At 44.0% G+C, this 14,857-nt stretch overlaps 1 long non-coding RNA gene across 1 annotated transcript; it reads right to left on the bottom strand.

Moving 5' to 3' along the window:
* Positions 1–11,506: 11,506 nt before the first annotated feature.
* On the bottom strand, positions 11,507–12,275 carry LOC139168342 (uncharacterized). Its single transcript, XR_011559274.1, has 3 exons — positions 12,265–12,275; positions 11,870–11,987; positions 11,507–11,686 (listed from the first exon to the last, which is right to left on the bottom strand). It is a non-coding gene; the product is annotated as an uncharacterized lncRNA (long non-coding RNA).
* Positions 12,276–14,857: the final 2,582 nt, after the last annotated feature.

Here is a 14,857-nt window from a genome sequence, read left to right as displayed (position 1 = left end):
CGGAGGGAGCCCGCCGGGGGGGTCCCACGTGGGCGCCCCCTCCCCTCCCATGGAGCCCTGCCCTGTTTGGTGCCCGCTGGCCGGGCAACGGCCTCCCTCCCTCCCTGCCTCATGTTTGCAGAGCTCCGCCGGGCAAAGTTCGGACGCCTTCCGGGCGCACGCACACCTCCACACCTCCACCCCCCCGGGGAGGAATTCGCCCCCCGCCCAGAATTGGCCAGCCCAGCAACGCTGCCCTGCTCCCTTCGGAGGTGCGGAGAGGGTGGGGAGAGGAATTTAACCCCGAAAGTGGCTGGGGTTGCGCAGAAATTTCCCCGACATTCGCTGGTTTCGGGCCAGGGAAGAGGGGGCCGTGTTTACCTGGCTGCTTCGGGGATGGGAGACCACCAGGAGTTCCGCAAGGCTGTGTGACTTGGATTGGGAAGTCCGAAAAAGACCCCCGGGATGGGTGAGTGGAGGGAGAGGGAGAAAGAGAGAGGGAGAGAGGGGGGAGAAAGAGAGAGAAAGAGATAGCAAGAGAGGGAGAGAGAGAAAGAGATAGGGAGAGAGAGGGGAGAGAAAGAGATAGCAAGAGAGGGAGAGAGAGAAAGAGAGGGAGAGAGGGGGTAGAGAAAGAGATAGCAAGAGAGGGAGAGAGAGAAAGAGAGAGGGAGAGAGGGGGAGAGAGAGAGAAAGAGAGGGAGGGGAAGAAAGAGAAATGGAGAGAGGAGGGAGAGAGAGAAAGAGAGGGAGAGGGAGAAAGAGAAAGGGAGAGAGGGGGGAGAAAGAGAGAGAGAGGGAGACAGAGAAAGAGAGAGGGAGAGGGGGGAGAGATAACAAGAGAGGGAGAGAGGGAAAGAGGGGGGGAGAGAGGGAAAGAGGGGGGAGAGAGGGAAAGAGGGGGGAGAGAGGGGGAGAGAAAGAGAGAGGGAGAGAGGAGATAAAGGAAGAGGAGAGATAGAAAGGAAGAGAGAGAAAGAAAGAGGGATAGAAAGAGAGGGAGAGATGCTCAGTGAGCCTTTCTTTGAAGTTGCCTTTCTTTCTTTCTTTCTTTCTTTCTTTCTTTCTTTTGCTCTCTTGCTCTCTTGCTCTTTCATTCTTTTTTCTCTCTCTCTCTTTCTTTCTTTCTTTCTCTTGCTTTCTCTCCTTCCTTCCCTCCTTCCATTTCTTTCATTCCCCCTCTCTATTTTTATTTCTCTTTCTTTCTTTCTTTCTTGCTCTTTTTCTTTCTCTCTTTTACCTTCCCTTCCTCTATTTCTTCTTTTCTTTCTCCTTCCTACCTTCTTCCCTCCCTCCCTTCCTTCAGTCCTTCCTCTCTTACTCTCCCCTTTCATAAGTTTCCTTGCTTCCTTCCTCTGTTCCTGTCCCTTTCCCCCTTTCTTTCTTTCTTTCTTTCTTTCTTTCTTTCCTTCCTTTCCTCCCTCCATTTCTTGCTTTCCTTTTCCTTCCTCCCTTCTTTCCTCCCTCATTCCCTTCTTTCACTCCTTCCTCTCTTACTCTCTCCTTTCACCCCTCCCCAAAGAAGGTAAATTTCATACATAATTGGTATGTTGCAAAATAAAGTAGTTTTAAAATGGCGGGGAGGGGGGGGCCCAGACACTTAGGCTGTATGGGGCCCCCAAATTCCTGATGGCGGCCCTGTGTCTACTGCCCAATGCTGCTGCTGCAGTGTGGTATACGAGAAAGAGAGAGAGAAATAGAGAGAGAAAGAGAGAGAAAGAGATAGCGAATGAGAGAGAGAGAGAAAGAGAGAGAGAGGGAGAGAGAGAAAGAGAGAAAGCAAGAAAGAGAGAAACGGCAAGAGAGAGAAACAGAGAGAAAGACAGCAAGAGACAGAGAGAAAGGGAAAGACTACAAGAGAGAGAGAAAGAGAGAGAAAGAGAAAGAAAGCAAGAGAGAGAAAGAAAGCAAGAGAGAAAGAGATAGAGAAAGAGAATGAGAGAAGCAAGAGAGAGAGAGAGAAAGAGAGAGAGAGAGAGAAAGCAAGAAAGAGAGAAAGAGAAATGGTTCAAGAGTATACACACACACACACACACACAAGGGGGGAGGAGGCAGGGATGGGAAAAGAGGAAGGAAAGTGTCTTAGAGTGTTATTTTGTGTCATTTTGGTTGGTAGTGTGCCCCAGGATTTTATAAATGTAAAAAATGTGCCGCGGCTCAAAAAAGGTTGAAAATCACTGATCTAGTGTATATGCTATTTGGATATATACACACAGACCTCTTCCAAAACTACACATGTTCAACCTCACTTACTGCATTTGGAGAAAAACACAGAGTCCAGTTTCTGCAACACATTTAACCACATCTTCTGTACATTAGAACATGATACGTGTCTTCTGATGTTCTTCCCTAGTTTGCACATGACTGTTATTAGCTAGGAGATGTCATGGATTGAGTAAAATGTGGAGAAACTCACTTAACAATGCTCTTGCTTAGTAACTAACATTTGGGGCTCAATTGTGGTCGTAAGTCAAGGACCGTCTCTGCCTTCCTTTGCATGGCAGCCTTGTGCTCCTCAACTCCTCCTCCTTTCGGGCAATTTTCCTCCCTGTTGGAAGCACCAAAACAATCCAGACCATGCTGCAGCAGAGGGTTGGACTAGATGACCTCAGAGGTGTCTTCCAGCCCTAAATTTCTGTGCTGCTTCAAAGTGTCTTCAAGTGACAGGGATTGTGGGGCTTCCTTCCTCTTCTCTCTCTCTCTCAATCTCTCTTTCTTTCTCCTCTTTCTTTCTCTCTCTCTTTTTCTTTCTTCCCTCTCCCTCCCTCCCTCTCTCTCTCTCTCTCCCTTTCTTTCTTTGAGAATTTAAAGGATTTGTGTCCGTGAGGTTTAACTAATGAATTGTAAGTGAAATATTTGTATCCCTTTCTAAATTTAGGCACTGTGATAAAGGATAATTGGAAAGGGTGTGAACAATACCTGAGAATGATGAAAATTCGGAAGGTTCAGACTTGATGTCTGATCATTGTGTTTCTTATACATTTGTGTAGATGCTGGTTTTGTAAATTATATTTTCACTTGTGCATTTTTTTACAGTAGATCCTATCACTTTATGAGCATAGGTATAACACTGTCCCCAATAGTATCCTTTGCTCTCTCTATTGCTCTCTCCCTCCCTCTCTCTCTCCCTCCCCCTATCTGTCCCTCCCTCCCTCCCCTTCCCTCCCTCCCTCTGCAAACATCAGCTGGGAGACCTCAATGGCCAAAGAACTGTTTCTATTCAAAACAACAGACGGGGAAGAAAGAGACCGGGTGACTTTGTGGCATAATGTGACGGGCCCCAGGGGAGGAGCCTTCTCTGTGGCGGCCCCGGCCCTCTGGAATCAACTCCCCCGGGAGATTAGAACTGCTCCCACCCTCCTTGTCTTCCGTAAACTACTTAAGACCCACCTATACCGCCAGGCATGGGGGATTTGAGACATCTTTCCCCCAGGCTCATTATAATTTATGTTTGGTATGTATGTGCTGTTTGGTTTTTAATTATGATAGGGTTTTTAGTTTTTTAATATTAGATTTGTGCCATTATAATATTGTTTTTATCGTTGTGAGCCGCCCCGAGTCTTTGGAGAGGGGCGGCATACAAATCTAACAAATAATAATACTAATACTAATAATAATAATAATAATAATAATAATAATTATTATTATTATTATTATTATTATTATTATTATTATTATAATGTGTGGTTGAAGGGTAGGGAACTCCTTCCCCACTGACAGGCAGCAAAGAGATCCGACACACAGACAGACACATTGACGGAGTGGAAGACATAGAAGGCTCCCAGATCCCTGTGAAAAAGCTGCACGTTATTGTTGTGGTTCCGTCTGAGGCCCCTCCGGGAACGGCTGACCTTCTGTCGGTTTCCAGCTCAGAGGGAGAGGCTGAGGAACAGGAGGTGCAGACAGACGAGGAGGAGGAATCCCAGGCTGAAGAAGAGGGAGGACAGCCAGAGTCCCACCAGGGGGAGCTCTCCCCAGCAAGCAGCCTGGATTCCTTAGAGGAAAATGCACAAGCCATAATTGATCTGCGACAACGAAGAGCTACTCAAAGACGGAATCAATTGGCTAAATACTTTCAGCATTAAAGTGGCAACAGCTGGGTTTGGGTGTGGTGCTCTTGGGAAAGGCTAAAAGGCAGACCCACCCTTCCTGGCTTGTGGAGTTTTATCTTTGAGAGTCGTGGGACCTGGCTGTGAACTTTGGCGTCTTGGAATCCTGGTTTGTGCCTTTGACTATTGAAACCTTGGGGGGGGGGGGGGGTGCCAGCAAGAAGCTTGCTGTATTGTCTGGACATCAGGACCCTGCTGTACCGTATTATAGCCTGTCTGTTGGGAAGAACAGGTTTTCCTCTGTGCTTATTTTTTCCAGCTATAAAATACTTTTGGCTTTTACCAGAGTGTCTGGCTGTTTTTTCCAGTTGGTGTTGAGGTCTGGGGGAACCCAGACAGAACAGTTATTTTCAATGCTCATTAAGCTTTATTGGAAGGAATATTGGCCAAATTTTAGGTCAATGCATGAATGTTTTTGAGTTTGATTGACAGCAATTTGAATCATGAGAAGGAAGAAAAAGCGATAGCAGGCGGTAATCTCTGGTCACTGGCCATATCTTGAAGACGTCCAGGTGGAGGTGGAGGTGGTGTTATTTTCCAGGACGGCTATACAAATGAGATAAAATAATAGGTTGATCATCATATATTCAAGGTAAAGTCCCTGCCCTCCTGTCTGCCTTTGAAACACCTGTTCCTCTTCAGGTCAAGGCCTTGGAATGCATTGGAGTACAAACAAGGGCACATCTGGGGCATCTGGAATAGAGGAGAGTTTACTTGCGGTGCACAGCATCGCAATCGCCCTTCACAGTACTCTTTCCCATGGGAAACTAAGGGTAATCGACAGGGACGTAAACTGCAGATTCCTCCCTTATCAAGACACCTGGGCTGGGCATTACCTGTGAAAAAGAAAACAGCAGAGAGGGAGTTGATAAGTCAAGATACTTTGTCATTTAGATATTATTTTTCCTTCTAAGACATCACTTTCTTTTGCAGAATTGCTGGATTCCTATGAAGTCAGTAACTTATCTCTGACCAAGGAATCAATTTCTGCTAATCTCCCTTCAGCCCCCCAATATGTCATATATCAACACCGGTTTTAAGCTTGGTCCAGACCTGGATTGGCAGGTATGCCTGTGTCTATTAAGGTAACACAGAGGTGGAAATATCTCATTCACCACCAAGAAGACCTTGCTGTGGTATCTCTGCCTCCATTATTACTATGGATCCTTGTTTGCTAAGAAATAATCCAGAGTTATCGTGGCTGATTCTGCTGGTGCTTTGGATGGAGATTTTGGGTGAGAACATTAGCTTCCCTTGACCGTCAGAATCTGGTTGACCCTTGGCTTTCTTCCTCTTCTCTCAATGCTCCTATCGCTGCTCTTCTCTGCTCTTGAAAAGCAGGGCATATGCGACATTTTTCCCCAATAGCTTCTCTTTTTTACAAACTGAATATCAACAGATTCAGTAGATAATTAATATTTAGGTTTGTTCCTTTTTATTTCTTAAACAAATTCAAAAGGGAAAATGTATCTAATACTCCTTCCTCCTCCTATTTCCATGGCCATCAAGTAGCAGTCATAAGAGGGTTGAAGACTCTTTAGATTCATAAACATCTGAATAGATTTATTCATTGGTTGATTTTTATTTTTTTGATTAAACATACACACATTTAAAACAAACAGAAAAATACATTTGGGATAAATACATCCACGTTTCTATCAGAAGTTCTATGGGAGATATTTACATTTTAAAATTATTTTGTTAACGTTTATATTTGCACATTGTTATTTAAACTTCAAATAAAGTTGCTTTTATCTATTGTTAATCTTTTAGGCTTCCTTTCTATTTAATTCACTTCCTTTGTCTTTTCTTTCTTTTACCCAGTTGTAAAATTTATCCCATAGCCTATAATAATCTGAATCCTCTTTCCCTTCTAATGTCCTTGTCAGCCTGTCCATTTCTGCTGTATATCTCCCTGGTTCTCAAGTTTTAATCCAAAAGAAATGTTTGAAGTCTCCTGTTGTCACTAGTCCACAGTGTTCAAGGCTATTTGTTTAACATAAACTAAAAGAAAATATTGAATATTATCCCGCTTTCAGTGATGATCGTACTTGCTTAGAACATAGTGAGTTCTCAGTCATTCCTCAATTATCAATAATTTGCCTTCTTACCTGGTTCAGACAGGAATGCAAGGAAAAACAATACAAAGAGCAGAGAAAGGATCTTCACGTTGGGATTGGCTCTGGACCAAATGTATTCCTGGGAAGGGACACAACTCTCATTTTATGCAACTATAATGATTACATCACACTGCGAAATAGTGCAACTACTCTTAAATGTAATTGGAATTGTGGTATTTCCCTCAATTGAAACACTCCTGTGGGTTAACTGTTGAAAACGTCCTTGCAAAAGAAGGAGAGTTGGTTGAATAGTTACATGGTTCTGCTTATAGCTAAAATACTTTGGAATTTCTTTTTTATTTGGTTGGATTTCTATCCACAGACTCAGGATGGAATCAGGAATGATAAATGTTTGGCTCCATTATTGGTGTCCTGCAGAGTAGATCTAACCAGTTCCACCTCCCTGCGTGGAAGCATTGGAGCCTTGAAGTCAAGCTGTAGCAGAAAATGGCCTCACCACGACAAGGGCAAAACATCTAAGCCCCTTAAACTGAGACCATTGCTCAGCTGCTCTGAGAGAAATATCATGTTGGGAGTGTGCCCCCCTCATTAGTCAGACCCTGAACTACTTGGGTGAGGTACATGGCTGCCATGGGGGCCATGAACGTCTGCACTAACGAAGAGGAATCACCGAGTGATGGCAAATTAAAATACCCCAAGATGATAAATCCGGGTAATTCCAATGCCAGCCCAGCTACCTCCTTGAGCAGCGCAGGCAGGACTGTTGACACACAGCTGGGAGGTAGGTACATGAGCAACAAGCCCACCTGAACCCCTAGATCCAGCTTCACAACCAAAGAGGGACTCACAACCCGCAATCTCAGGAGCAGCAAGTCTGCGTAGGCTAAAAGTCTCCATGACGATAATAGCCACGCCTCCGCCCTTCCCTGGGTCTTGGCTGGTGCCATACCTGAAACCCAACTGGGCATATTTCAGAGAAGAACTCCTACCTCCAGACCCAGCCAGGTCTCAGTCACACATGTAAGGTCGGCCTCCTCATCCAGGATCATTTCCTGGATGAGGAGAGTTTTAGTTACAACTGACCTGGCATTAAGTAGCAACAGCCTGGCCCAGGGTCCAGATTTCGCTCATCACCAGCACCCCTGGCTGAGCTCATGGGGACGGAACAAGGGACCACTTTCAGACAGTGGGCTCTTATTCCCCGACAGCAGCCTACCCTATGTCTCCTGCCATATCTGCCTCTCTCCAGCAGAACCGAAATAATCTGGCCCTCTGCCTCCCAGAGATGGGATACCCCATCCCTCCCACCTCTATATCATCAGGCAAGCTGACCCTGTCATTCATAACATCAGACCCATTCATCTCATACATACTCTCCATCCAATCTCAGACATCCATCTCTAAAATTACCCCACAATAAATTAATCAACATAGAAGAATAAAAACATTAAATAGAAGAATAAAAATATTAAAACAGTTAATATAACTAATGATCAATTAGACTAAAATTAATTAATCATGTTGGGATTTGTTCTGGACCAAATTTATTCCTGGGATAGGACACAACTCTTTATTTATGCAGCTATGACAATTGCATCACACTGTGAAATAGTGCAACTACTCTTCAATGTAATTGGAATTGTGGAATTTCCTTCTATTGAAACACTCCTGTGAGTTAACTGTTGCAAAGGCCCTTGCAAAAACTGTAGAGTTGGTTGAAACAGGGTTCTGCTTATAGCTAAAATACTTTGGAATTTATTTATTTCTTTATTTGGTTGGATTTCTATGCCACCCTTCTCCACAGACTCAGGACAGAATCAGAAATGATAAATATTTGGCTCCATTTTTGGTGGCCTGCAGAGTCGATGCAACTAGTTACTTTTAAATGAATTACTTATCAGGGTGGATTAGTTATGCGTGTTTATAATGAAAGGTAGCTAATATCTATTAGCACTCTGTAACATCTCTCTCTCTCTCTTTCTCTCTCTCCTCCCCCAAGAATATTAGTAGGTCAGTGAGACTACAAGATGCAAAACCGGTAGAAAAGAAAGTCAGTGTTTAATGATGTAGTTCTTTGGTCAAGAACCACAGGAAGCAAGCGGAGGCCAACGGTTCAGCTCCTGGTATTTCCCCAGGTTCTTTTAGGTCACGAGTGTGTGCAGAGAGGGAAGTGAGGACATCTCAGGCCCCAACTGACATTTTCTTTAGCAATAAAGAGAAATAAGGGAAAGAATAAAACAATGTCCACCATATTGTAACTATATTGGGGTGCAGTTCACCTAGTGCCATGATGGGGAACCTATGGCATACGGGCCACAGATGACAGACAGAGCCATGTCACCGGGAACGCCATGTGGTGACCATGGAGCTTCCGGGATACTCGAGCACATGAGTTGTGACCATAATGTGCGGTAAAGACCTGTGAAGGGCTGTTTGCTGCTCCCTCTCCTCACCGGCATAAGAGTAAGTAGACTGTTGTTGGGGGGGACTGTGGGGGTGGCCCGAGGGGGCTGAGGGAAAGGCCACAAGGGAGGTGCGGGGGGGGGAGAAACCCTGGTTGGCCCCCACTTCCGCCACTTCACTCCCTTGCTGCCCCATCTGCCTGTGCTGTCTCGAGGCTGGAGCCAAAGGTTCAATGGGGCCACCAGGCCCTTTCTTCTCCCACCGCCGAGAAGAATAGAAGAGAAAGAAAGAAGGGAAGGGAGATAGAAATAAGAAAGAAAAGAAGGAAAGGGGGGAAAGGAAAAAAAAGAGAGGAGGTGAAGAAGAGGAAAGAAATGGAAAGGGAATGAGAGAGAGATAAGAAAGAAAAAGAGGTTTAATTTATTTAATTTATATGTCACCCAATCCCATAGGACTCAGGTTGGCTTAAGAATATAAGAAGAAAGAAAGGAAGGATGGAAGGAAGGAAGGAAGGAAGAAAGGAAGGAAGCAGGAGAGTGAGAGAAAGAGAGAAGAGGAAGGAAGCACCACAATCCCTGTCACTAGAAGACACTTTAAAGCAGCACAGAACTTTAGGGCTGGAAGACACCTCAGAGGTCATCTAGTCCAACCCTCTGCTGCAGCAGGAAACCTTAAATTGTCTGGATAGTTTTGGTGCCTCAAACAGGGAGGAAAATTGCCCGAAAGGAGGAGGAGTTGAGGAGCACAAGGCTTCCATGCAGAGGAAGGCAGAGACGGTCCTTGACTTACGACCACAATTGAGCCCCAAATGTTGGTTACTAAGCAAGAGCGTTGTTAAGTGAGTTTCTCCACATATTACTCAATCCATGACATCTCCCAGCTAATAACAGTCATGTGCAAACTAGGGAAGAACATCAGAAGACACGTGTCATGTTCTAATGTACAGAAGATGTGGTTAAATGTGTGGTGGAAACTGGACTCTGGGGGTCTTTTTCCAAACGCAGTAAGTGAGGTTGAACGTGTGTAGTTTTGGAAGAGGTCTGTGTGTATATATCCAAACAGCATATAGACTAGATAATGTATATTTTTGGTGCCTGTATAATACGTATATACATATATGTCATGTATACATAGGATTAAATAGTATATTTTGCCTATTCAGTGTTAGTAAATAGTCAGGGGAATTTTATCTCTTTGCGGCGAGGAGAAGCCAGGCCCCCTAACCCTAATGTTTGACATGAGTGACGTCAAGTTGGCCACTCACATGACCAGCAAGTCGCGTGATCACCAAGCCACGTCCCACCTGATCACATGACAATTAATCCACACCCACAAATTAATCCACGGCCACAGAGTGATAGTAAAAATAATTATGGAACCCCCCCCTGCCGTGGATGCCACGAGTTGCCTTTGTCCTGTTCTCCTTCTTCCTCCACCTTCATCGCCAATGTTGGACTGCGAGGGAATGAAGAGACGAGACGTAGGAGCAGTTCAGCACCTTGATTGACCTGTGCTGGATTGCAAAACCAACTGCTGGCTGGCTGCAGGGAAGCTTCTTTTGAGGGCCTGCCTGTCACCCAACCGGCTACTGACCGTAGTTTGTTTCTCCCACTTCTATATTAGCCAATCAGTGGCGTCTGTGCGACTCCGTCCACAACAGGTACATTCCAGCCAGACTCATTCCATCCCATGCAGAGATTTAAAACTCCAGATTGGAAAGTAATTTTCTAAAAATTCCTTTGTCTTAAGTCTTTACCATTCCTTCCGTTTAGACAGTCTGGGATGCCAATTGGAGAATGGCTGGTAGACAACAACGGTATAAAGTTTAATTATGCAGATGAAATCAGACAATTATATCAGTTTATTAAATCCCGTTACTAGTTCAGATTGTTTTGGGGCCAAATTCAGCCTCCTTCCATCAGTACTTCTACGTGGGGCATTTAGTGACCTTCCGAGGGCCCCTGAGTTCTGTCCTTGGAGTGAGGGCTACAGCATCCTTCAAGTGCTGTTACGTTGTGCATTTGATCACAACACCTGAAGTGGGTTTGTCTTTCCTTTGTCCCCTTTTCCTTCAGGTCATCCGGAGGAAGTTTATGTTGACCTTCTTCCCCTGTTATGGGATGGACCTTCCACTTAAGGAAACTCTGTCCAGTATAAAAGCCACGTTTTGTGGGACAGAGAAAAAGGTTTGTAAGCAATTGGTCCTAGGCACATATAGTTAGTGTGTATTTATATTATAATGTCTTTGAAGGGCTGTATGACTCCCAGGTAAGATTTTAAGAATTTAAAGGCTTTGTGTCCGTGAGGTTTAACTAATTAATTGTAAGTTAAATGTTTGTATCCCTTTCTAAAATTAGGCTCTGTGATAAAGGATAATTGGAAAGGGTGTGAACAATACCTGAGAATGGTGAAAATTAGGAAGGTTCAGACTTGATGTCTGATCATTGTGTTTCTTACACATTTGTGTAGATGCTGGTTTTGTAAATTATATTTTCACTTGTGCATATTATTACAGTAGATCCTATCACTTTATGAGCATAGGTATAACACTGTTCGCAATGGTATCCATTGAGCTCCCTCTTTCTCTCTCTCTTTCTCTATCTATCCCTATCCCTCCCTCCCTCTTTCTTTCTTTCTCTCTCTCTCTCTCTCCCCCCTCCCTCTCCCTCCCTCTTTCTCCCTCGCTCCCTTCCTCTCCCACATCAGCTGGGAGACCTCAATGGCAAAAGCACTGTTTCAATTCAACACAACAGATGGGGAAGAATGAGACCGGGTGACTCTGTGGCCTAATGTGTGGTTGAAGGACAGGGAACTCCTTCCCCACTGACAGGCAGGCAAAGAGATCCGACACACAGACAGACACATTGACGGAGTGGAAGGCATAGAAGGCTCCCAGCTCCCTGTGAAAAAGCTACATGTTATTTTAAATGCTCATTAAGCTTTATTTGAAGGAATATTTGCCAAATTTTACATCAATGCATGAATGTTTTTGAGTTTGATCGACAGCAATTTGAATCATGGGAAGGAAGAAAAAGCGATAGCAGGCGGTAATCTCTGGTCATTGGCCATATCTTGAAGACGTCCAGGTAGAGGTGGTGTTATTTCCCATTGCGGCTATACAAATGAGATAAAATATTAGTTTGATCATCATATATTCAAGGTAAAATCCCTGCCCTCCTGTCTGCCTTTGAAACACCTGTTCCTCTTCAGGTCAGTGCCTTGGAATGCGTTGGAGTACAAACAAGGGTACCTCCATTGCACATCTGGGGCCTCTGGAGTAGAGGAGAGTTTACTTACCGTACACAGCATACGTGTCTCTGTGGACAGTCCTGTCTCCCACGGGAGAGGAAGGGAGGTCGACAGCGAATGGAAGAGCAGAATCCTCCCAAACGATTACACTCTCGCTGGGCATTACCTGTGAAAAAGAAAACAGCAGAGAGGGAAATGATAAGTCAAGATACTTTGTGATTTAGATATTTTTTCCCTTCTGAGACATCACTTCCTTTTGCAGAATGACTGGATTCCTATGAATTCAGGAACTTATCTCTGACCACGAATCCATTTCTGCTAATCTCCCTTCAGCACCCCAATATGTCATATATCAACACCGGTTTCAAGCTTGGCCCAGACCTGGATTGGCAGGTATGCCTGTGTCTGTTAAGGTAACACAGAGGGGGGAATATCTCACTCACAACCAAGAAGACCTTGCGGTGGTATCTCTGCCTCCATTATTACTATGGATCCTTGTTTGCTAAGAAATAATCCAGAGTTATCGTGGCTGCTTCTGCTGGTGCTTTGGATGGAGATTTTGGGTGAGAACATTAACTTCCCTTGACCATCAGAATCTGATTGACCCTTGGCTTTCTTCCTCTTTTCTCAATGCTCCTATCACTGCTCTTCTCTGCTCTTGAAAAGCAGGGCACATGGGACATTTCCCCCAATAGCTTCTCTTTTTTACAAACTGAATATCAATAGATTCACTAGATAATTAATATTTAGTTTTTGTTCCTTTTTATTTCTTAAACTAATTCAAAAGGGCAAATGTATCTAATACTCCTTCCTCCTCCTATTTCCATGACTATCAAGTCATAAGAGGGTTGAAAACTCTTTAGATTCATAAACATATGAATAGATTTATTCATTGGTTGATTTTTATGTTTTGATTAAACATACACACATTTAAAACAAACAGAAAAATACATTTGGGATACATACATCCTCGTTTCTATCAGAGGTTCTATGGGAGATATTTACATTTTTAAATTATTTTGTTAACGTTTATATTTGCACATTCTTTTTTAAACTTCAAATAAAGTTGATTTTATCTGTTTTTAATCTTTTAGGCTTCCTTTCAATTTATTTCACTTCCTTTGTCTTTTCTTTCTTTTACCCAGTTGTAAAATTTATCCCATAGTCTATAATAATCTGAATCCTCTTTCCCTTCTAATGTCCTTGTCAGCATGTCCACTTCTGCTGTATATCTCCATGGATCTCAAGTTTTAATCCAAAAGAAATGTTTGAAGGCTCCTGTTGTCACTAGTCCACAGTTTTCAAGTCTATTTGTTTAACATAAACTAAAAGAAAATATTGAATATTATCTCGCTTTCAGTGATGATCATACTTACTTAGAACATAGTGAGTTCTCAGTCATTCCTCAATGATCAATAATTTGCTTTCTTACCTGGTTCAGACAGGAATGCAAGGAAAAACAATACGAAGAGCAGAGAGAGGATCTTCATGATGGGATTGGTTCTGGACCAAATGTATTCCTGGGATGGGACACAACTCTCATTTTATGCAGTTATAACGATTACAACACACTGTGAAATAGTGCAACTAATCTTAAATGTAACTGGAATTGTGGTATTTCCTTCGATTGAAACACTCCTGTGGGTTAACTGTTGAAAATGTCCTTGCAAAAGCAGGAGAGTCGGTTGAATAGTTACAGGGTTCTGCTTATAGCTAAAATACTTTGGAATTTCTTTATTTATTTATTCGGTTGGATTTCTATGCACAGACTCAGGATGGAATCAGGAATGATAAACGTTTGGCTCCATTATTGGTGGCCTGCAGAGTAGATCTAACCAGTTCCACCTCCCTGCATGGAAGCATTATAGCTTTGAAGTAAAGCTGTAGCAGAAAATGGCCTCACCACGACAAGGGCAAAACATCTAAGCCCCTTAAACTGAGACCATTGCTCAGCTGCTCTGAGAGAAATATCATGTCGGGAGTGTGCCCCCCCCTCATGAGTCAGACCCTGAACTACTTGGGTCAGGTCCATGGCTGCCATGGGGGCCATGAACCTCTGCGCTAACTCAGAGGAACCACCAAGGGTCAGCAAATTAAAATGCCCCAAGATGATAAATCCAGGGAATTCCACCGCCAGCCCAGCTACCTCTCGAGCAGCGCAGGCAGGGCTGTTGACACACAGCTGGGAGGCAGGTACATGAGCAACAAGCCCTCCTGAACCCCTAGGTCCAACTTTACAACCAAAGAGGGACTCACAACCCGCAATCTCAGGAGCAGCAAGTCTGCGTAGGCTAAAAGTCTCCATGGCGATAATAGCCACGCCTCCGCCCTTCCCTGAGTCTTGGCTGGTGCCATACCTGAAACACAACTGGGCATATTTCAGAGAGAGGAACTCCTATCTCCAGGCCCAGTCAGGTCTCAGTCATACATGCCAGGTCGGCCTCCTCATCCAGTATCATTTCCTGGATGAGGAGAGCTTTATTTACAACTGACCTGGCTTTAAGTAGCAACAGCCTGAGCCCAGGGTCCGGATTTCTCTCATCACCAGCACCCCGGGCTGAACTCATGGGGACGGAACAAGGGACCACTTTCAGACAGCGGGCTCTCTTTCCCTGACAGCAGCCTACCCTATGTCTCCTGTCATAACTGCTTCTCTCCAGCAGAACCGAAATAATCTGGCCCTCTGCCACCCCAGAGATGTGCTACCTCTTCCCTCCCACCTCTACATCGTCAGGCAAATGACCCTATCATTCATAACATCAGACCCATTCTCATACATACTCTCCATCCAGTCCCAGACATCCATCTCTAAAATTACCCCACAATAAATTAATTAAAATAGAAGAATAAAAACATTAAATAGAAGAATGAAAATATTAAAACAGTTAATATAACTAATTATCAATTAGACTAAAAATTAATTAATCATGTTGGGATTGGTTCTGGACCAAATGTATTCCTGGGATGGGACACAACTCTCATTTTATGCAGCTATAATGATTACATCACATTGTGAAATAGTGCAACTACTCTTAA

This window comes from Erythrolamprus reginae, chromosome 5 (genome assembly GCF_031021105.1).
Source record: "Erythrolamprus reginae isolate rEryReg1 chromosome 5, rEryReg1.hap1, whole genome shotgun sequence".
Lineage (NCBI taxonomy): Eukaryota > Metazoa > Chordata > Lepidosauria > Squamata > Dipsadidae > Erythrolamprus > Erythrolamprus reginae.
Note: the sequence above shows the minus strand (reverse complement) of the source record. Positions and strands in the feature narration are given on the sequence as shown.